At 39.3% G+C, this 23,601-nt stretch overlaps 1 long non-coding RNA gene across 1 annotated transcript; it reads right to left on the bottom strand.

Annotated features, from left to right (window-relative positions):
* Positions 1–901: 901 nt before the first annotated feature.
* Positions 902–1,629, bottom strand: LOC109704254. The gene is made up of 3 exons (XR_002214258.1): positions 1,569–1,629; positions 1,098–1,153; positions 902–1,011 (listed from the first exon to the last, which is right to left on the bottom strand). It is a non-coding gene; the product is annotated as an uncharacterized LOC109704254 (long non-coding RNA).
* Between the last annotated feature and the right edge of the window lie 21,972 nt (positions 1,630–23,601).

Genomic DNA, 23,601 nt, shown 5'->3' with positions numbered 1-23,601 from the left:
AAACTTATAATTTAACTTATTATTTATCTGATCCATATGTCGGCCCGAGCCCTCCGCTTCCACCACTGACATCCATTTTTTCTTCACAAAATATTTTATCAAAATTTGTCGCACCGCGAAACTTTCGATGAATCAAAGAAACAAAAATCGATTTCCTAAACAAATTTTGATCAGATATTTTTAATAAGAACAAAAAAATAAAAAATAAAAATGTAATATTGAGAATATATGAATTTCTCACAATGCCAGCAATACTTGTATCAATATTGTCAAATAAATCTTGTATCCGCAGATAACAATATGACATATGATCCAGCGCGACGATCTATGTGAAATTAAGCAGTCATCTCTATGTAAAGATGTAAATTTAAATAATTATTGTACTGTGAATTTTATTATTATATTTTAATTTCTATTCTATATCAGATATAGCTGTATTTTACTTACAGAAAGCTTTCATGCATGTTATTTGATGAGTATAATAAGATGTACATAATAAATATTCATATTATTTTGTTTAAATCTTTCAAAATAATATTATAAGAGTTTACTGGAACCAAAAAAGCTAAAATAAGTCCGTGCCAAAGCGTGCCAGCAGGAGGTCGTGCGTATCTGTCGGCACGCAAGCGTGCCCGTGCCGTACCGTGCCAGGGACGTAACGGCACGCCCCCGTGCCACGGCACTTTAAACCTTGGTCCACAACCCAATCAAATCCTCTCCAAGTGAGGATGCCCTTCACTAGGGTCCACTACCCTTTAAATCTTGTCTCAAGTCTGACACGTTGCTCACATGTAGGCTTATTAGCTAATTACGCTTCTACACAAGTCTTCATGTTAGGCTAGCCTTTATCTTTCCATATGTTCTTGTCCATATGGCTTTGCATTCTAATGGATCCTAGAGGGAAATCCATCATTTTCGACGACTTGGAACCCACCTCAACTCGCTACGTTGACTCGGGCAAGAGAAGCGCTACTCCAGTGCTTTCCCTCTCCTCACGATCGCCCGAAAACTCTAAACATGACAAAACCTTCAGAATTACAATTAAAAAGGCAAAATTTCTAATTGAGCTCAATTCACGCTAGTTGAACGCCAAATACCTTAAATTGCAACTAACCGGATGTGTATAGCACTCTACTTCACGCTCCTGGACACCCTGCAAGCGTCAATTTGAAGTTTAGAGATGCGAATTATGCCAATTGCAATGTCTATTCACTAATTCCATTTCATTCTCTCTTTCTTTTCTCTCCTTCTTCCATCTCTTTTCCTTTCTTTTCTCCTTTCTTGCTTTTCTACTTGTCTTTCTTTTTTTCTCTCTCTTCTTTTCTTTTTTCTTTTTTTTTTAATGCTGGCCTCCCCCCTGCAGCAGGGGTTCCCGCTGCTGCTGCTTGTGCAGTCAGCAGCAGCAGGCCCTGCTTGCAGCAGTAGCAGCTGCCGCAGCAACAGCTGCAGCAGCTTGATGCTGCTGCTGCAGTAACAGCTGCAGCAGCAGCTCAGCAACAGCAGGGAGAGGGGGAGAGGAAGAGAGAGGGAAGGAAAAGGAAAAAGAAGGAAGAAAGAAATTAAATTACCTCTTCTTCTTCTTCTTCTTCACTTCTTCTTCTTCTTCTTCTTCTTCTTCTTCTTTTCTTTTCTTGTCTTTTCTTACCAATAATCTGAGAGAAAGAGAGAGAAGAAAGAGATAAGAACAAAGCTCTCTTAGTGGAATTCCACTAAAGGGCCATTTTGCAAATTAGCCCAAAACTTTTTTTATTTGCGCTTAGGTCCTCTGTAGTAAGAAAGTGACCCAATTCAATTGTTTTCGTGTCAATTTTATGCCAAAACGTTTTCACCTCATTCCAATTTTGCACCCACACATGACTCGGCAACCTACACCGTATCTCAATTACAAAAGAAAAAGTTCGTATTCTATATTTTTTTTTTCGTAGAATATAACAATACTTTTCTCTTATAGTTGTTCTGCAGGTTTCCTAGGATCTATATATGAAGGAACCAATCCAAAACCTTCAAACCAAACAAACAAAAACATGAAAAAGCAAAGTATAACCCATCGAGCCATATAATACCCATAGAAACCATGAAAGCACGCAATACCAAATAAAGCTCAAGTTATGAAAACATATAAGACCCCAAAAGACAACTCTTCCACAACAAAACCCATAACAATTTGCAGTACAAAACGTAACACAGATTCAAAAAATTCTCTGCAATAAAATAGGACAAAATGCAAAAAAGTAAAAAAGATTCAGGAAATTATCCGAAATGAAATAGGACAAAAAACAAAAAATTTCTAGCTAGCACTAGCTGTAGGGATTGCCAAAAGTCCAGTCAGCCTACTATAAATCAACCAAAGAACTTTTCAGAAATATTATCAACAAAGTGTAGGTAACAATAGCAATTCCGCAATAACATCACAATCTCATCTCACAAAGTAATACAGATCCGCATGCATCAAGAAAGAGTAAATAGTAAGCACAGGAGTAATCAAACAAATAGACAAATAACATAGAGCACTTAAGGTTTTGAGGTTTTCTACCAAGCATGTAATAGAACTGAGAGCCAATCGCCAAGCTACAAATACCAGAAAGCAACAAAGTAGAAGGAGGAAAAGCAGAAGGATAGAAGCAACGAAGCAAAAAGGAGAAAAACCCCAAAATAATTGCGATAAATAGCCAACGAAGTAGAAGCACAAAATCAAGGAGAGGAAAGGAAAGTACAAACAGGGGAAAGCTAAGACATCGAACCAATAGTAGAGATCTGGCACCCTTCATTCGTCAGTGCACGCTGGCGGAGAGGACAGTTGCAAGACACATGACCTTGCCGGCAGGACCGCACATTAATGGCACCCCACAACAGAATCCGTATAGCAAGCCCCGAGCGCCATGCAGCAAGGATGGCCGTGCTCATCGGAGAGAAGGTGAGCCACCGCGAGGACGGCGATAGGACGTACCGCCTTGCCGCCCGTACTGGTCATTAATACCGCCCGGTAGCTCGGATAGGCCATTAATAAAAGCATAGAGGAGAAAAAGATGGAGAACGCCGACATGGTAGGGCATTAATGAGAAAAATGGAGAAAGAGACAGACACCATGTCGCCCGAAAAGGCCGTTGCGGCCGTGGAAGAGAAGGCAAAGCCACTAGAGCGGACTCGGGAAGGAAGAAGGAGGCGAATCACCACCAAGGATAGGACGCAACACGGACAAAAAAAAGGGAAAATTCTTTTTTCCCTAACAATACGCGGGCCCTACAATGGGACGCCACATGGGAACAAAAAAAAAGGAAAAACCTTTTTTTTCTACAATATTATGGGCCCTACAATGTACGCCAAATATCGTGGGCCCTACAATGTACGCCAAATACCGCCAAATACGGGGAGCGCTCCTTTAGGGTTCGCAATTTATGATTTGTATTGATGTATGCCTACTTCTGATATTTTTGTTTATTTATTTCTGTTTCGTGTCCCTAGTAAATATCTGCCCCCTTCATGCTATGCTCCAGGGCAACTAGCATTTTGGAATTTGGCTCCGATTTTACAAAACCATATCAATCCATATATATCAAGTAATCATGGGAAATACTTTAAATATGTTTTTTTTTTACAGCTTGTATTTTACAGATTGGTCTGAAAAGAATGAATATACTATTCCAACTTTAGTTTGTGACAATTCATTATTTGTATTAAGGCCTTTAACTCCAGTTATGAATTGTCTGATGCCAATGTATCTTATGGCCTCAATCTCCCTTCCAACTTTAAAAAAAAAGAAAGGAAAAAGAAATCTTCCATAGACAAGTTACCTTCACTTTGGGGAATTGTGTTTGTACACTAAAGCAACAAGGTTATATTAGGTGGTCGCAACAGGCTTTTGTCAACACATAAGTTAAAGTTCCTTAGGAGGACATAAAATCAATAATTAAGCCATATGACCACTCACTACTCACATGATGTTTGTATAGTCCTAGTAGTCCTAGATTTTAAAGATACGACAAACTTCGACTGACTGAATAGGAGCTTAAAAACCATAATCTTAGGCCTTGTTTGGTATCGTTTCCTTTTTTTCATTTTCTTAAACAGTAATTCTATATTATTTGATATATTAGCGGAAGGACTTTCCTCTCGTTATCATTGTTGGTAGCATGCAATGCATCCTAGACTAGTGATGGATGATAGTTTCTCTTAAAGAAAACTTTGGAAGCAAACAAAAGTTGCTTCCAATTTTTTTTTATCCTTTTTCTTGATCCAAACAAACACAAGGATTTTAAGTAAGCCACCATCCCCTCCTACACAGTTTCATGTTGAAATTCTGTTTTGAAAAATAAAGAAGCTGTAACAATGGCAAACAAGTGCTGAACCTCTTGTTCCACTATCTTAGTGTTGAAATAGCATATTCAAGGGGATGTTGTATGTAAATAGAGACACTTTTTCTTACTTTTGCATCACAAATTGATGAACTACTGAAAGGTTAAGAGTGACTTAGGTAGCACTTACTGTAAGGACTTTTCTTTTGAAGAGAAATTGTGAATTGTGAAAAGAAGAAAAGAAAGAGAGAAGGAATTGGAGGCATCTTCTCTTGCTAAAAGGAGAAAACATGTTCAAGGCCTAACACAATGCTTTTCTTCTTTTTCTTTTTTTTTTTTTTTGAGAGAGATAGGTAGCATGCTACCCGCTTCGTTTATTTCTTTTAGAAATAAACTTAGCTAGAAATGTGAATTAACTTGGATTCGAACTTGGGACCTCGGGAACCAACCATCAAGCCCTTTGCCACTTGTGCTAGGGACGATCGGTAACACAATGCTTTTCTATTAGTTCAATAGGTGTGGTAGACAAATGGGATATCTAGCTCAGCCCCTAGCTCATCTATGCTTTTAATTTTTATGGGCAACTTTACTAAAAGTTTCCTATAAGAAAATCTTAACATGCTTGATATTTTGGACTAGTTCGAACCTAAAATTTGGTTGGATAGGTTAAGTGAGGAGAATGTTTGGGAAACGAGGGGAGTTCGCTACTTAGAGGCCTCATGATTTGCGGTTAAATTTGGTGGGTCAAATAATCTTTGCCAAAATGATATTTATCGAGTTCCACATGAGAGGTTGGGATTGAACATGATTGGATTTAGGAAATCCCTTCCTTTCCCACCGGCTCCATCCATTATGATCCCTAACACGTCATAGCTAAACTATCTTTTTCCCTCAATATCACTCTGTCATCTTATCCTAATTAATTCAATCCTAGGTGCCAAACAGGGCCTTAATGGCTTATTGAAATCATATCATAGGTCTTAAATTTGTTTAGGAGCTTGTAAATAGCGTCATTCCTATTTAGCTGCTAAAGAATGTTCATATATGATCCCATTGATCTGTTGCAAATCTCAAACTCGAGAACATTTCATGACAGACCATCTAGTCCATTTGCATGCCTATCTTTAAGCTTTAATGAGCTTAAGATCTCAAACTCGGGGAAAATTTCGTGACAGACCATCTCGTTCCCTTACATGCACATTTTTCAGCTTAAGGGCTTGTTTGGTTAGGCTATTGAACATAGTGCTGTTGAAGAGGTGCGGTGGAAAGTATTGTTGTGTTGTGGAGAAAGGTTGTAGAGATTTTGACTGATTCTATTATAAAGTGTCATTTTTCGTAGAAAGCTATTCAATTAAATTCTTATTGAAGTGTTGTTAACTGTTGTAAATTGTATAAAAAAATAAAATTTGAATAGAAAACCCCTAACTTCCAAGCTTTTAGAATTAAGTGATTGTAGTCAAAGAAAAATGAAAATTTTCTCAAGCTGATTGATAATTTTTATAAAAATTATTTTCAAGTTATAGAAACAATAATTTTTTAACATAACTAAGGGTGTGTTTGGTTCCTCGTAAAATCACCCTGAAAATTTTTTTTCGGTTGAAAAATGGGTTTTTAGTATTTGGTGGCTCGTAAAAAAATTTTCCCGGAAATTTTTTTTTTGCAGATTCTAAGGAAAAGAAAGGTTTTCATTTTCCGCTTGATTTGCGGAAAACGAAAACGCGTGGCGTTGCGCACGCCGCACAGGGGAAGAAAGGGCGCGGTCCACGAGGCCCGCTCCACCTCGTGGACCGCGTGAGGAAGATCCATGATGGACCTCGCGTGGCGTTGCGCACGCCTCGCGGGAGAAAGAAAGGCGCAGTCCACGAGGTCCGCTCTACCTCGTGGACCACGTAAGGAGAGGTGTACCTCTCTCTCTGCCCCCTCTTATATATATATATATATATATATATATANATATAATCGACATCTACGAAATAATCAAGATATATCAACATGAGAGGTAAGCAATAAATGACATGCAAGATAGAAGCAAATGAATTGAATCATGGTCTAACAAGTTTAGGAAAGGAAAATCGATTAAGTGACTAGTGACTACATTACCATTTCGGATCGAAGCACCCACCTATACTCTAAAGCACTCGAGTCCACGACTCGTCCTAGTCCACGACTCGTCCCAGTCCACGACCACTAAGTGTCACTTGGACCTGACCAACCACAAACATGTCAAACAGCCCTAACAAGCTATCGGTCGACAGTAACACGTTTAAAGCGTTGTTTTTGCGAAAGGATTTTCAAAACCAACACGGGTCACCACACTAACTACCCTTTTGACTATGCATCTACACACAGGTGTCAGAATCCTCTACGGTATCCCCAAATGCTCCAATGTAAGTGTTGGGATAGCCGTACACATATAGGCACCGTTTGGCAAGGGGATAGGGATAGGGATAAGTGTCAGGTCCGGCCCGGGCGCGTCGAACAGACGCCGAACGGACAGGACCTACCCCGTCCGCCCAAGGCTAACCAACAGATCATGTATAAGAATTTACCCAGGAATCAATTCATAAATACACGATCAAAAGCACCACCAGTGCAACGAGACGAGAGCAAGATACAAGTATAAAACATATACAAGTACATAAAGAGAGAAGAGCTATCTATTACATTCATTCGACATAATATATTCATGTAATTACATCTTTTACATTCTTCCAAAATATAAATACAATCACTCGAACCTCACCCTATACATCATCTACTCTCAAATACAAAAAGAGTGACGGCTAGTGCAAGAAAAGGAGGTAGCTAATGCGACTAGAACGCCGGGCCCTTACCGCGATCCTCACGCTCACCGGGGACACCTGAACTGGAACCTGTGGTAAAATGGGGGTGAGAACTAACTTCCTTAGTTCCCAGTGGGTTCGGCGGCCGCCGACTCCGCCGATCTCCCCACTAGGTCCAAGCGGGCACAAGTAGATATACCAATAGATAGATAATAAGAAAAGCTGTAAATGACGGAAATGAAGCTACGCTACCATGCCCAATCACAAATATATGAATGCATGTCCAAAGAAATAGGTAAGCAATTAACCTGTTATCATGTCCAAGGGTGAAGCTATTCACTCGTTCATTAACCTCATTTACTTGTTCGTTAATCTCATGGCTTACCCGAAGGCTCGCCTACAACTCACTAGCCATCTCGACACGTAGGGAGTATTAACTCACACTACGGACCCGAGACCGTCTGGCGGGGCCAAATAGGCAATTCCTGGCGTGACCAACATCCGGAGCGCACTACTTGTGTGGGGCTTCCATCACAAGATTTAAACAGACCGTGAGCATGATCCAATCCTCTAAGCTCGAGGATACCCTGTCCTCTAGGGTCACAACCATCACATAGTCCATAGGTTTCACATACACTATTAATTAGATTGTCCGTTTGTCCGCTATCGACTAGATGCCACTCGTTCATAGTTTACTATTGACTAGATGCCACTCGTTCATAGTTCATCATTTTCTCTACATTATAGGATTCACAATCTCGACCCAATCCTTATCAATCCAATATATCAAATATCCAATGTACACTACGATATCATCAAGGAAAAACATAAGGAAAGGCAATGCATACTAATCCTATAATGCAATAACACAAGATGCAAGAATCGACGTGTACTAAGACATAGAAGGGAGCCCGATTGCTTCGGGATGGACACCACCCACCTCTTGGCGATGCCGCGATGGTAGAAAACTTGACGCTGCGGTCGTTGCACGCCGCTGCAACTCCTCGGGGCGAAGCGAGCCCTCGAGTACCCGATTCGGCGATTTCTCCGCATCCGCTCGTCGGATCGAGAAACCGACTTCGCCGACGCGTTCCGGGACCTAGCAATTAGGTTTGCGACCTATTAGATTAGATCAAAACCCTAGATTTCAAAAATCCCCATTTCTAAGCCCTAGGTCTCAACAACGGAGAAATCCGTGGTGCAAGCTTCGATTTCGAGCTCGGACCTTCTATTTNCATTAATCTCATGGCTTACCCGAAGGCTCGCCTACAGCTCACTAGCCATCTCGACACGTAGGGAGAATCAACTCACACTACGGACCCGAGACCGTCTGGCGGGGCCATATAGGCAATCCCTGGCGTGACCAACATCCGGAGCGCACTACTTGTGTGGGGCTTCCATCACAAGATTTAGAAACAGACCGTGAGCATGATTCAATCCTCGTCTCGAGAATACCCTATCCTCTAGGGTTACAATCATCATATAGTCCATAGGTTCCGCATACACTACGACTCATAGGTATCATTGTTCTTTTGCTTACTATCAACCGAATGCCACTCGTCTATTTGTTTACTATCGACTAGATGCCACTCGTTCTTTGTTCATCATTAGACCGACTGTTGAGCCCATCACTTTCTCTGCACTATAGGATTCACAATCTCGACCCAATCCTTATCAATCCCCTATATCAAATATTCCATGCATGCTACGATATCATCAAGGAAAGCATAAGGAAAGGCAATGCATACTCATCCTATAATACAATAATACAAGATGCAAGAATCGACGTGTACTAAGACATAGAAGGGAGCCCGATTGCTTCGGGATGGACACCACCCACCTCTTGGCGATGCCGCGATGGTAGAAAACTTGACGCTGCGGTCGTTGCACGCCGCTGCAACTCCTCGGGGCGAAGCGAGCCCTCGAGTACCCGATTCGGCGATTTCTCCGCATCCGCTCGTCGGATCGAGAAACCGACTTCGCCGACGCGTTCCGGGACCTAGCAATTAGGTTTGCGACCTATTAGATTAGATCAAAACCCTAGATTTCAAAAATCCCCATTTCTAAGCCCTAGGTCTCAACAACGGAGAAATCCGTGGTGCAAGCTTCGATTTCGAGCTCGGACCTTCTATTTATCCCTAATAGGTTCCATTTGAACCAATTCTAAATCATAAAAACCCAAAACCCTAGAATTTCCATTAAAGGGGTTTGAAGCTTACCTCTAACCTAAGCTTCAAGCTTGTCCTAGGTTGAAGGAGAGAGAGAAGAAGACCTTCTTCTTCTTCTTTTTGGACTTCTTCTACTTCTTCCTCTTTTTCTTTCTTTTCTTTCTTCTCTTTCTTCTTCTCCTTCTTTCCTTTCTTTTCTTTTCTTTCCTAGAGAGAGAGAGAAAAGGGTAAGAGAGAGAGAGAAAGAGAGCAACTGAGGGAGAGAGAGGGGTCCCCAAGCCTTATTAAAGGCCATTTTACAAATAACCCCCTCAACTTTCCATCTTTAGAATCAGCCCTCTCTGGGCATTTTCGCAGTGAGGGACCGGTCCCAGCTCGGGGAGACCGGTCCCCGAAGGCTGCCATATCGAGCAGAGGGGATTTCGCGTTCGGGAACCGGTCCTTGCCTGAGAGACCGGTCCCCGGGAGACCGGTCGTTGTCCGAGAGACCGGTTCCCGAGAGCTGCATTCTCGGGACTTAGCCAAATTTGGCTAAGTCTTGCCAGGCCAACGTTCGGGAACCGGTCCCTGCCCACCAGGGACCGGTCTCATCAGAGACCTCCGCATCCCAGCCTGATGGGACCGGTCCCTCCCTGCCAGGGACCGGTCCCCGAGAGCATTTCTGCTCCAGTGCAGATTTTGCACTGGGTGCTCTCGGGTATCCTTCTTTAATGCACTTTATGCTATTATAATCGCCTTCGGATTCTCCGAAGCCACGCACTCGAAACTAGATCGATTCTGGCCCGAAGTCTAATCCTCGAGTTCGAGAATTCACTCCTTACAATAAGCCCCCTTATCCCCCCTTTATACCCAAACGCTAATTTTTTACCCGAGAATAGTAGTTCTCGGTTATCCCCACCAACACCTCTATTTTCTATATAAAACTATCTAAAATTGTTCTTATCCCCGAAAACAACCCAATTTTCATTCAAACACTATTTTTTTTATCCCCATACTTGTACCTATCCCTGTAATAGCTAGTTCTTGTTTACATCCGAACCAAATGGTACCATAGTGTGACAACGGAGGCAATGACCACTAAACTAGGTCGTAATGGATTCCGACGTACGCCAGTTTTGGTATAGGAACCAAAAAGACATCACACGTGCTCTCGCTATTAATTTTGACCAGCGAGTACCCTTCGGAACAACTCCCACAAATTTCGAAGCCTACATGCACAAGCAGTGTAGTCAAAACGACGACTTTTCGCCCCGTTATGTCCTAAAGTTGTCGTTTTCGACGAAGGAGCAGCAAAGGACCACGATCAATCTTGAGGGTCAATCCTACTCAGAATTCAACTACAACGGGGTTCTAGCTAGCAACAAGCTCGACCATGCACATCTGACCCAACAATTTAACCAGAATGTTGGTTCCAACTACTGATTTTCGTCGAAAATTATGTAAATTCCCAAAAATAGACATTTCGGTCCACGAAGAGACTTGAACCACACCATGCGTCTCATCATCTCATCAGCTATCTCGAAATGCACCAATTTAGGTGCCGGGGAAGCCAGCCGTATGCAAAGTGCAATTGAAAGGGATCTCAAGATCGGAGATAGGCCATTTCGGGCTGTGGAAGTGCTATTTTCAGCATCGATATCCTTCACGATTCTTCTACTATCATCGGACACAAAACAACGAGGTCGACCCAGCCAAGAAGGCTTGACAATGTCCAAAGATAGCTACAATGATGTTTACGCGAATTTCGAACCGAAATTGCGTATTATGATCAATTTCAGCGATTTAAGCGTCTAAAGCCCTATTCGAGCTTCAAAACGATTTTCAAACTTAGGATAATCAATCCAAGGGGTCGAACCCAACTAATTAACACTACCCAAAGCAGCCACAACATACAATTGTGCAAAGGACCTCATACGACCAAATAATTATGCTATTAGTATTAAATTTTGAGTTTAGGCTTTTATCGTCGCTTTGCAATTTCGAAGCCGACCAACAGCATTGAAATGGGCAACGAGGCTCTGGACGTTGTGCTCGCGATCCAGAGCGTCAACGGCTACAGATGACGAAGTTGGAACAACATTTCTTCGGAACGGGATGTCCACAGAATGCACAACCTGCACACATTCACTGCAACAGTTAGGTCTAACACCAAGGTGAGCATGGCTATCGGAGAGGTCAAGAGTGTGGCGCTCCCTTACCGGAGTCATTGGCGGCGGGGGTGGTTGGAATAGAAAGGCTTTGCTAGAAGTAGCTTTAGCTGCAGCAATAGGGAATAGCAGAGAGTGATCTTACTCTTCCCTGGCTTTGGGTGGCCGGTGTCGGCCAGGGAAGGTGGAGTTTGGCGGAGGGAATGCCAGAGAGCTGGTGCCCAGCAGTTGGGAGCGGCGGCGGCGTCGGATCGATTAGATCTGGATGAAGCTCACTTTCTTGAGCTCTGGCTAGATTTGGGCTTAGGGAAGCTTTGGGGCTGATGGGTAGTGCCGGAGAAGGTCGCTGTAGGTCCGTTAGGATGGCGGCGGTGGCGGCAGTTCGGGGGCGGCAAGGCCGACCATTATAGCTTTGGTAGCAAGTTAGGAAAGGGAGGGAGAGAAAAAATAGGGTTGACTGGAGCTTTGCCGGCTGGAGCAGGGTTGCTAGAGGTCGGCGACGGTGACGAGGGAGATGGGTGGCGCCTGGGGAGAGGAGAGGGCAGGAAGGAGAGAAGGGTTAAGAAAACCCTAATCTCCATTTATATGGTTTTGCAACAATTGCAGTTTTGTCTCTCTGCTTTTGAGTTTCTCGTTCAGAACTCCTTAGCGTGTGTTATTTGCACAGTAACACCTTATAATAAAATTTTGTGCAATTTGGCACATAAAATGTTGTGTTTTTTGCAAGAAAACTCTCCATCAGATTTGAAGATCTCATCTTTTATGTCTGTGCAATTTTGAACAACAATTCTTGAATTTCATGAAACTTCATTCTAAACGTCCCTCTGCGAGTCTACTTTTTTATGAGCCCCTCCACTTGCTTGAACTCCAAGAATTTTCACATAAAATGATAACCTCTTTGCACGTTACCCTTGTTTCCCATTTTGTAATAGTTGCACTTTGGCCCCCTCTAGTTCACAGTTTCTTGCTCAAAACTTATTTACAAGTGTGTTTCGCTCATAAGTTCTTTCATCTGTGAAATCACGCAATTTGACATATGAAATGTCAGCCTTTTTGAATAAAAACTTTGTTTTCTAGACTTCGCTCTCGTCAGACTATATGTTCGAAACATCATTTTATCTTGCTAAGTTGCTCAAAAGTCTATTTCATGACCTTCGGCACTGTCTAATCTTGAGAGTGGCGATTTTTGTTTCGTGAAAAATGTCAATTATGCGAGTCTCCCATCTTTACGAAAATTGTTGTAAAAATTTCCAGGTCCACATATTCACTATTCAGATTAAGATCAATAACTCCGATCTTGAATTGAACAACCTTATCCACTTTTTTTAGGAGGTCGTTTGATTTTGACCATTCATTTTATAGCCGCTTCATGGATTCTATTATAATTTCAAAAAATTATGAAATTCAGTTTCAAGTGGCTTCAAATGCTTTGGATGCGAAGTGCAAAAAGGCGCAAGACTCTCCAGGAGCCTAGGCGCGAGACTCTCCTGGAGCCTAGGCGCGAGGCGCACTGCGAGGCGCTCGCCTCAAGAAGGCGAGGCGCACATTTACTAAGACTAATTTAATTTGGTGTTCTACATTAAAAAAACTCTAAAATAACCATACAAAAATAACAATACATGCATATAGGTTCTCAAGTTAAAAGAAATATATTTCAACTTTCAACTTAAAACTTAGAAGTGATTGTGGTGCCAATGTTTTCATTTGGTCATTCTTCAAGTATCATCCTCGTCCTCATCCTCATCCTCTTCGCTTGCATCGCCATAATTTTCTTCTTCTTCTTCAGATTGTTCATTCCCAATATCCTCTTCTTCTTCTGTATCTTCAAAATCAACCCAGTCTGGCTCTTCATCGATGGAGAAAGACAGTCGAGATGACGACAACTTATCCTTTCCTCTTTTAATTCCCTTTCCTTTTTCTATTTCCTTTCCTTTTTCAATTCCTTTTCCTTTTTCAAGGCCTTTCATTGACAGTGTAAACCGTGTATGATGGTTAGGCTCATTAACCCCAGCAGCTCAAGCAACATCACCCCATGTCAAAGTATCATCTTCCCAAACAAGTCCTTTCTCATTATCGCCCTCTCCATCACTATCCATCACTCCAGTCAACCATTCATTGCTATCATCAACATCATTTAGTACAATGGGATCAATGGTATCACGCAAATTGTACCGACGCATGAGTGCTCTATTATATTTAACATATACCAAATCATTCAAGCGTTGTTGCGCAAGCCTATTTCTTTTTTTGCTATGAAGTTGCAAAAAAATATGAAATCAATGAATAAGCATATTATTTGCAGTATAAGAAAATAAATCATATGAACTTAGCCTCCTATGCATTCATTTTACAACTTACGTGTTCAAACACATTCCAATTTCGTTCACACCCAGATGCACTACAAGTGAGACTAAAAATTCGAACAGCAAATTTTTGTAAGTTTGGTGTAGAAAATCCGTATGATCTCCACCACTTAGCTGTTGACATAGATTCATAGAATAAAACAATAAATTAATTATTAAATTTTGCTTTTTGTAGTTCTATAAGAATTTAGAAATTAAGAATTAAGAAAACTAATAATATTCAAGTAATAGTATACCTGGCGACTTTGAATTTCTATGCCTGATTGCTTAGTCATGTCCAAAGAGGCCGGATGCTCTACGATATACGCTTAATTGGTCACTTATTTTATCTTGTTCCTCAATACTTGGAACCAATCGTTGCAGCGTCTGGTATAGCCCCGACATAACCTCTTCATCTTGCTCAATATTTGGATTTGAGTAAAAATACGCGGGATTCAAATAAAAAGCAGCAGCATGCAATGGGCGATGGAGTTGACATTCCCACCTGTTATCAATTATTTTGAAAACTTCATTATATTTATCCTCCTCATTGAATGATTTTGCAATGGCTTCCTTTGCTCTATCCATGGCCTCATAGATGTATCCCATTGAAGGTCGCTTCTTACCATCAACTAATCTTAGAACACGAACAAGTGGACCGAAAACTTTAAGGATATCTATTATGTTGGTCCAAAACGTGGGCATCAGTACTAGGGTAGTAATTTTTTTGCCCGATTGTTGTTTTGCCCACTTGCTTTTGGTCCAATCTTTAGATGTAAACATCTTCCTCAAGTTAAGTTTCTGACGGTGTAGGCGTTGAAGGGTGAGAAAAGCAGTGGCAAATCTTGTTATGCCAGGCCTAAGCAACTCCCTTTGGCCCGTGAAATGTCTCATCATATTCACCACACCTGTGCTATTATAAATATAGCTATTCAAAGTCACGACTCTTTTTTTGGTTCTTTGTACTTTCGGCATCTTTCCAATATCTTCGAGCATCAAAGTCACGGCTCTTTTACATGCATTATTTATTGTGGTTTGCTTTAGTTTTCCCTCCTTTCTTTCTTGAACAACCTTCTCCGTGTCACGAGCGAAATATACATCGATAGGACCCTTTTGACTACGTTTTTTAGCTACTGACTTACTACTTCCAACACTCCCACTTCTTCGACATCTTTTTCCAAGATATTTAAATTCTTCAGTATCATCTTCATCTTCCTCATCACCTAAGCCCTCTACTAAATCAAAATCAGCCATCAAAGGATTTCTCTCCTTTGCCGCTTCGTTCTTATCCATAAACTCTTTAATTTCCTCGTGGACATGAGGTGGACATCTTGGGCATCCTTTTGCATTTCGAAAGCCACCAATAATATGTTGTTTGGCTCTATAAATGCCTCTTGTTATTTTTTCACAAAAATTACATATTACATCATTTCTATTGCCGGGATCCTTTAAACGTGCATATTTCCATGCAGGATCCTTTTTGTGTCCTTCATGATCCATTCTATCAATCTACAATAAATCAACAATGCAACACATAACAAATTAACAATAAATCAACAAATATGCAATCGAAACAAAAAATTTACAACATGGCCACCTGCATATATATGCTCTAAGCGAGTAAATTCATGCTTTGGCGGAAGGAATTGTTGCAGGAAACATAATTAATGAATCATTTTCCGTCACTATGAATGATGTAGGTATATACAATAATAATACAAATTGTTAAGCTGTCACTAATACAATTCTATAAGTTGAAAATGATTCAATAGTATATAAGACAATTCTATAAGCTGTCAACATAGCTTATACATTTAGAATCTGTACTAAACAGACCTAGATGAAAAAAAAAAACTAAAAACATGTTCAAAAGAAAAGCACTGGATCAATAAAAATGCAATCAAAATGAAAAAATAAAAACATATGGAAAAAAAAGACAAAATCTCACAAATACATACCATCCTGAAAAAGATAACTAAAAAACAGATTGAAAAGAAAAATATTGGAGTAAAGAGGCAATACTTACTTGACTGCTGCCGGTTCTTGCTTGCTTGCTGCCGCTGCTCCTATTTCTGCTGTCGCTGCAAATAAAAAACTGATGCTACTCTTGCTTTCTTGCTACCGCTGCTCCTCCTTGCTTGTTCCTGCTGCCTGGATGGCTGAGGATGCTTGCTGGAAGCCCACCGAGAGGGAGCGGAGAGGGCGATAGAAGGAAAGAGGGCAGTAGATGGATTTCATTAGGGTTTTTTTAGGTTTCTTTTAGGATCTTTTAATAATCTTATATGGTTAAAACATAACATTTATATCCGAAACCCAACAACCCAATAACATTAATCCAAAACCCAATAACATTAAATCTTGCGAGGTGCGCGCCTTATGTGCGCCTCGCGCCTCGCCTGAGGTGCGCGCCTCCACAATAGGGCCTCGCCTCGCTATTGCTGAGGCGCTGAGGCGCGCGCCTTGCGCCTAGGTGCTGAGGCGCGCGCCTCAGGCGTGCCTTTTCAAACACTGTTAATGATATAGATTGTAGATTCGAAAGTTCTATCATTGAAAACAACTTATGAGTACAAACACTTCAGTACTCATAATAGTATAGTAGCTCCACTAAATAAATATACTATATAAGATGAGACAATGGTGAGATGAGATGTGAGGAGAGAAGAGAAAGAGTCAGACCTCATCTCTGGAAGTAAGCTATAATCTGCTGTATTCTTGTTGTTTCCGCCAAGGGATATCTGAATCGTAAAATGATCTTTAAATATGATTACACATTAAAAATTCTCAGAAAATCAAATTTCTAATTTTCGGACTTCATTCCCAATGCCAAGTGCGACCCTAAGTTCACTTTATATTAGCACTTAAAATTCTAATTTCGAGACCATTTGAATTCTAGACAAATGATCATAATTGGGAAGTTTAAACCTAAGGTTCAAATAACATACTACTCATGTTTAGTGTGCTAATCGTCAATTCGGATATCCCATATTGCAAAACAATGCATAAAGAAATGTTCTGCTTCGTTCAGAAAGTATTCAGCCTAACTCTCTCCTATATACCTATACAGAGAGAGGGCGGAGGGAGAGGTGAGGATGGCTTAAATACTTTAGAAAGAAAAATGAGCCGTTTACTTCTTACATGTATTTGCTAATGGCATCCAAATTGCAATGTCACCGCAGTTTAATATAGATCTAGGGCATTTGAGACTATTTTAGGTTTTTCAAACTTATCAGTTTTTGATATCAAATGCCTAGTTTTCAATGTTCAAGAAATTGACAATTTTTAAGCGATATAAGGAGGATTTGACACCATTGCATCATAGGAAATGATATAATAAAAGATCGTGAAATGTTTTTAGGAAAGGTTAAAAATAGGTCTAGATGATATTTAATTGAGCTGCTATCTTGATTAGATTTCTAATGTCGGAAAATATGAAAGTCAAATGACTCTAGTTTATCTAGAAGTATTCTAGCTTTATATCTTATTATAAATATAAAATAATATTATATATATAGAGTTTTGGCTGGGAGTGTTCTAATAGCACCTGCACTGGTGCTAATCAATTTTTCCACCGATTAGATTTCCCTTTTAATCATTTCAATCCGTGTAGAATCTATTTATTCAACAACACCACACACACTCAACCTAGGGAACACTCATCTCCTAACTGACATTCCCTTTAAGTTTCTATTATACAATTTTTGATAAATCGTGATGCACAAATATTATGTTGATTTGAGAACTATTAAAATAAATTTTTGTCAGGCCTATTTGTTTTAGTGGAAAAAAATATTGCATTCATTTGCGGAAACATAAAAAATATTCATACTTATTCAGAATTTTTACTACAGTATAGATTTTCTTCATGTGTTGCTATAAGTGTGTGCTTTGGATTGGTACAAGGAGGGGGATAAGGGGTGGTATCCCCTTCTTGTAACCAATACAAATGGGTGGGTGGAACAGTTTCCCCATGTACCCATACCGGCGTATGCGTTGGAACCAAGGTTTTAAGTGCCGTCGCAGGCCGTAACCACCGTGTCTACCGTGCAACAAACATACCGCACGATACAGACCCGTGCATGCACAAGTCAAAACCTTTTATTTTTCTAAATTAGGCAAGAATTTTTTCATAAAGTCAAAAACAAAAGGATGTGATAAAGAATAATAAATAGTTGATATTTGTGTTGCTAAGAAAATAAATATTTCATGAATTAATGTGTCGGACGCAAGAATTTTTGTTGACCGGCACGCATCGCACGGCTCGGCACGCACCGTGCGACGTACCGTGCCAGCAAGTATTCCAGGCACACCGTGCCACGGCACTTTAATCTTGGTTGGAACAACTTGTTCCCCCAGGTAGAGATGAGAGAGATAGGAGGAGCAGAGAGAACGGGGTTGAGAGGAGAGAGAGAGAGACGAACAAGCTTGTTTCCACCCCATCGTTACTAGAGAGAGAGAGAGATTTTTATTTTAAATATAAATTTAATTTTAAATTATAATCTCAAATTTAATTTATATTAAAATTAAATTTTAAAGTAAATTTTAAATTGATATTTTTAGTGTTTATTAAATTTGATATTTATATTCTTTCAAATTTAAATTGGTCTTATAATTAAATTATTTAATGACAATTTTTAATAGTGATGTATACGTTTGCAATTTAACAGTATAGAAGTATTCAAATTAAAGATAAATTTGATAGAAAAATTTTTTATTACAGCAAAAGATTCAATATCTCTGATCAGAAATTTTACATGTATATCATCAATTTATTAGATTTTATATTTCAATTGTTGCATGTAATCATTTCGAGTTCTAGTAATGCTATCGAAACCGCAAAAAAATATTTTCTAGAAATTCAAATACGCTAGATCAAGTACCTAATTGAGCGACGTCTGATTCAGAAATTCATAATCGAAAACGGTTTAGAAGCACGGAGCTCTCTGCTCTAAAGCATTTAATTAAATAACTAAAAATAAATTAATGTTGAAAAATAGAATAGATTTAAAATAAGCCTACAAATAAATAGAATCAAATCAACATTTAATTTTAAGTTTGGTTCATAATTTCATAACATGATCTATATTTTAATTTCAAAATTTTGAAATTAATTTAAATTTTAAATTGGGGCTATTAACATGTTTGAAAATGAAACATTAACTAATTAGAAAATAAATCAATTTGAAAGATAGATGGTTGATAAAAAGACTTAGTTCTCAATAAACTACTTATATGCAAATTATTAAGTCAAAATTAAACTTTAAATTTGAATTTTGTTCATAAATTTAAATCCTGAATTATTAATTTTAAATTTAAATAATTCAAATTTTTAAAATTTGGGTACGCTATTAAAATTTGTATGTTCGAAAACATAGAAAAATATTTACATTATAATAAAGTGAAAATATAAAAACTATTTGGAGACAAAGTAAAGTGAGAAAAAATCAATTACGATAAATAGATCATACCACAATAACATTTTTAAATCTCAAAATATGATTTAAATTTAATTAATGCTAACCAGTGCATAGGCACGGACACATATGAACTAGTATATTTACACCACAACACACACACACACACACATATATATATATAGATAATATATATTAGACATATATATAGTGTAAAGCCTACTATGTTTGGACACGGAGCCTTGTCGTGCTAAAAAGTGCGTTTTCGATGTTGCGATTTTTGAATGTCGATCGCTCCGGTTAAACTTATCTAGAGTGTATGATATTACCTAAAAAATTTAAATTTTTATATTACTAGAGCAGTTTATCATACCACTATGCTTCATATGAATCCAAACAAGTTATCTTCATAGTTGCTGGCATTCCAATGGGGGACTCCTCCTGACAGTTCCCAGGATACGCTAAATATTAGTGCATCGATGATAGCATCTCGAGTAAATGTGGAAGTACTAAAGAGTTAGAATTTTGGCAAGGCGTATGATCAGCACACTTCTCGGACTATGAGGTTTATAAATTTATTACTTCAATCATAACCTGACGGACACATAATAAGTTTTCCTCGCCCTATAAAAAGTGTGATCTTAGGTTGGCTGAGTGGAAAATAATTTACTTTTATATGAAAGATATTATTCATCAAATATTTTCTTACATCTAATAAAACTTTAAGGTTACACGTATTCTTGCATTATTGCGGACTTCATTACATGTGTTACATGTCACCAATTCTCTATCTAAATCTCAATCTGATACTATTTTAGTTTATATCAATTTATTATTTTCGTGAGCCTCAGACATCATTAGCATTCTTAATGATAGCGCACTCATTCTCTCTGTGTAGATCATTTGTTTATACAAATCACACTTCATATATAGTTCGACAACGATAGATCAGGCACAAATATACCAAATTCTTTTATGCGGGTATAGTAGACACTTATACTTTAGGAGTAAAGTCTAATTATCGGAGGCCATACATGTCCGTTCCCAATGATGCACAGGAAGTCCGGACGGAATCTCCAGAAATGTGCAAGAAGATTCGCAACATTTCTGAGAAAACACGATACATTATTGAATTATAAATGTACAGACTATATCTACTAGACCGGTTTCAGCTTACCAGTTACTAGAGCGAGTCTTCTCTCTATGATTTCCTCACCAAGGGGTTTTTATTTTTATACTCTTCTTTATCTCACCTCATCTATTAATACTAAGAAATTAAAATATCACTCTCAAATCGTTGGAAATTAAATAAAATATATTAGTAAGTTTAGGGAATAATCAACGGTGTTCGAGTCTCTTATTTTTATTTCAACACATTTATACTCTTCATTTTGTGATCTAGAAATACATGTTTTTTTTACTGGTTTCACCGTTTTATTTTTCAAAGTCAGATAGAAAGTTTTTTCGTAATTATATTCATGATATATGATATACTATATCCCTTTTTTTTGTGGACAAATGTCAGCAATCCTTTCGACTTGGTGCATAATCATTCATTCTAAGTAATAACAAAATCGCACCTCAAAGCACTACACATGATCAATATAGATTGTACGCAATATTGTCTCTATATCGGCTACAATGATAAGAGACGACCATCTTAATTTCAACTTATTTAAATTGCATTTTATTTACCTTGGACCGTGCGCTATTTTTATTTTTCTTAAGTTAAGTTCTTTTGGTCAATACCGACTCTGCATTGGATCACACGAAGTCGCATGTTTTTCACTTCCGCTTTTTAGATTACAAAACTTATATATAATAGTATCCATAACATTGGATAATCCTTTCAACCATAATCAGAAGCTGCGATATATTAGGAAAGTGCTTTAATTTGGATTGATTTTATTAATGTTTAGATTCGTTTGACTTAATCATAATAATATATAATGAATAAAATACCTCTGTTTATCACTTGTACATTCCTCATATTTTTCACCGGTTATTATAACTATCATAACTAGTTCTTCAATATTTTTTATCATAGATCTTTTTTTTAGTAAAGTATCTATTCTACTTACTTTTATCTATGTTCATCCGCTGTTTGTGTGTGTTGAGAGCAAATAGGCATAGACATCATTCCATAATAAGCAAAAAGACATCTATGCTACCTAAAATTTGATATTGATTACGTGAGGATTTATGACGTGTGTAATCCAATTATGAGGAGGTTCATGAGAGCTACGAAATCGACGATCGACACTGTTGAACATGATTTAGATCATTTGAAGCATTTAGAAATCAAATTTCATACTTTTTCGATATTGTTCTCTTGTCCAACAAGTGGATGCAAAAATGAACGGCTGAAAATAAATATCCTCTAAAAAGTGATGATAGGAGACTTGCAATCAAGATCGAGAGTATAGATTTTGTTCTAAATAGTTCAAAGAATTTTCTTACCAAAATTCAATTGATTTGGATACCTTTAAAACGTTAAACGAGAAAACGTCTCACATCGATTATTAAAATTACAAATTTTGAAACCCTTTGATCATTAGGTCAATGATGTCGAAATGATTTGAAATTTGGTTTCTAGATACTTCGAGTGGTATAGATCATGTTCAACGATATCGATCGTCGATTTGGAGGCTCCATTATCGAAAACGAATGAGTGGCAACGGAGTCCGTTTGCTACCGATGGCATTTCAGCTCAACTCTCTCTCTCTCTATATATGTATGTATGTATGTATGTATGTATGTATATATGGTTATATAGGTGGATTTCGGAGAAGATGGGTTTCGTCGCAAATTGGCGACCAAATCTAGCGAAACAAAATAGTAATTTTGATGCCCCGGTCCTGCTGAACATGTTGGCGTAGTCCGTTTGAAATTCGACGGACGGATATCTTGATATCGGGAGAAGATCGAGAAGAGGTCGAAAGTGGCAAAACAAAAAGTTCACAAAACTCCCTATATTTTATGTACTGTTTTACGTGGTTTCGAACGTCGAGGTGCGTACGTAAAAAATACACGCACTGTGAGGGACTCTGCTGAAAATATCAAACTATGGAGGACTTTCATGCAAAATTACATTTTGTGTATATATAAGCATTAAGGTATTCGAAGGGCGATCATGCAAGAAGCGCATCAAACCCCTTATAGTATACACCCCGGCGGCACTAAAATGTATAAGGACTTGAAAGAGCATTATTGGTGGCCGGATATGAAGAGAGATATTGGGGAGTTCGTGGCGCAATGCCTAACGTGCCAACAGGTAAAAGCAGAGCGCCGATTTTCGGCGGGAAGCTGCAAAGTCTATCAATACCCGTTTGGAAATGGGAAGATATAGCGATGGACTTTATTACCGGTTTGCCTCGATCATAAGGCGGACACGATGCGATATGGGTGATAGTGGATCGATTGACAAACTCGGCACACTTCTTGCCGATACATACTACCTGGTCGGGAGATAAGTTAGCTCAAGTTTACCTCGACGAGGTTGTGAGACTTCATGGGGTTCCAGTGTCGATCGTATCCGATTGTGACCCGAGGTTCACGTCTCATTTCTGGAAGAGCTTACAAGACGTGCTAGGCACACGGCTTGACTTCAGCACAGCATTTCATCCTCAGAGCAATGGACAGTCAGAGCGGACAATACAAACCCTCGAGGACTTGCTTCGAGCGTGTGTGCTAGATTACAAAGGAGGATGGCATAATTTCTTGCCTATGGCAGAGTTCGCCTACAACAATAGCTACCAAGAGAGCATTGCTATGGCGCCATTTGAGGCACTATATGGACATAAGTGTCGTTCTCCTATCCATTGGAGCGACGTGGGCCAGAGAACGGCTCTTGGCCCGGATGTAGTGCGGGAGGCGGAGGAGAAAGTTCGCCTTGCCAGTCAACGATTGGCGACAGCGCAATCTCGGCAAAAGAGTTATGCCGACAAGCGAAGAAAAGATTTAAGTTTGCGGTTGGAGACCGTGTATTTTTGAGAGTGTCGCCAATGCGCGGAGTGAAACGATTTGGGGTCCGTGAAAAGCTAAGTCCCCGTTATGTCGGACCATTCGAGATATTGGAGCGTGTGGGTGCGGTAGCATACAAGCTCGCACTACCGCCGAGACTCGCAGGAGCTCATAATGTGTTTCATGTGTCGAATCTTCGAAAGTATATTCGCAACTCGACACATGTATTGGAGTATGAGCCCGTAGAGTTACATGAGGATATGTCTTATGAGGAGTACCCGGTGTGCATCCTCGATCGAGAAGAAAGAAAGCTGCGGAATCGCAGAATTCCATATGTGAAGGTCCAATGGAGCAACCATCCAGTGCGAGAAGCCACTTGGGAGCTCGAGGAGACCATGCGGAGCGAGTATCCGCATCTATTTGAGTTGACGAGTTAAGGTATGCGTAATTTCGCGGACGATATTATTTTAAGGGGTGGAGAATGTAATATACCGA

This window comes from Ananas comosus, unplaced genomic scaffold, assembly GCF_001540865.1.
Source record: "Ananas comosus cultivar F153 unplaced genomic scaffold, ASM154086v1, whole genome shotgun sequence".
In the NCBI taxonomy this organism is placed as follows: Eukaryota; Viridiplantae; Streptophyta; class Magnoliopsida; order Poales; family Bromeliaceae; genus Ananas; species Ananas comosus.
Note: the sequence above shows the minus strand (reverse complement) of the source record. Positions and strands in the feature narration are given on the sequence as shown.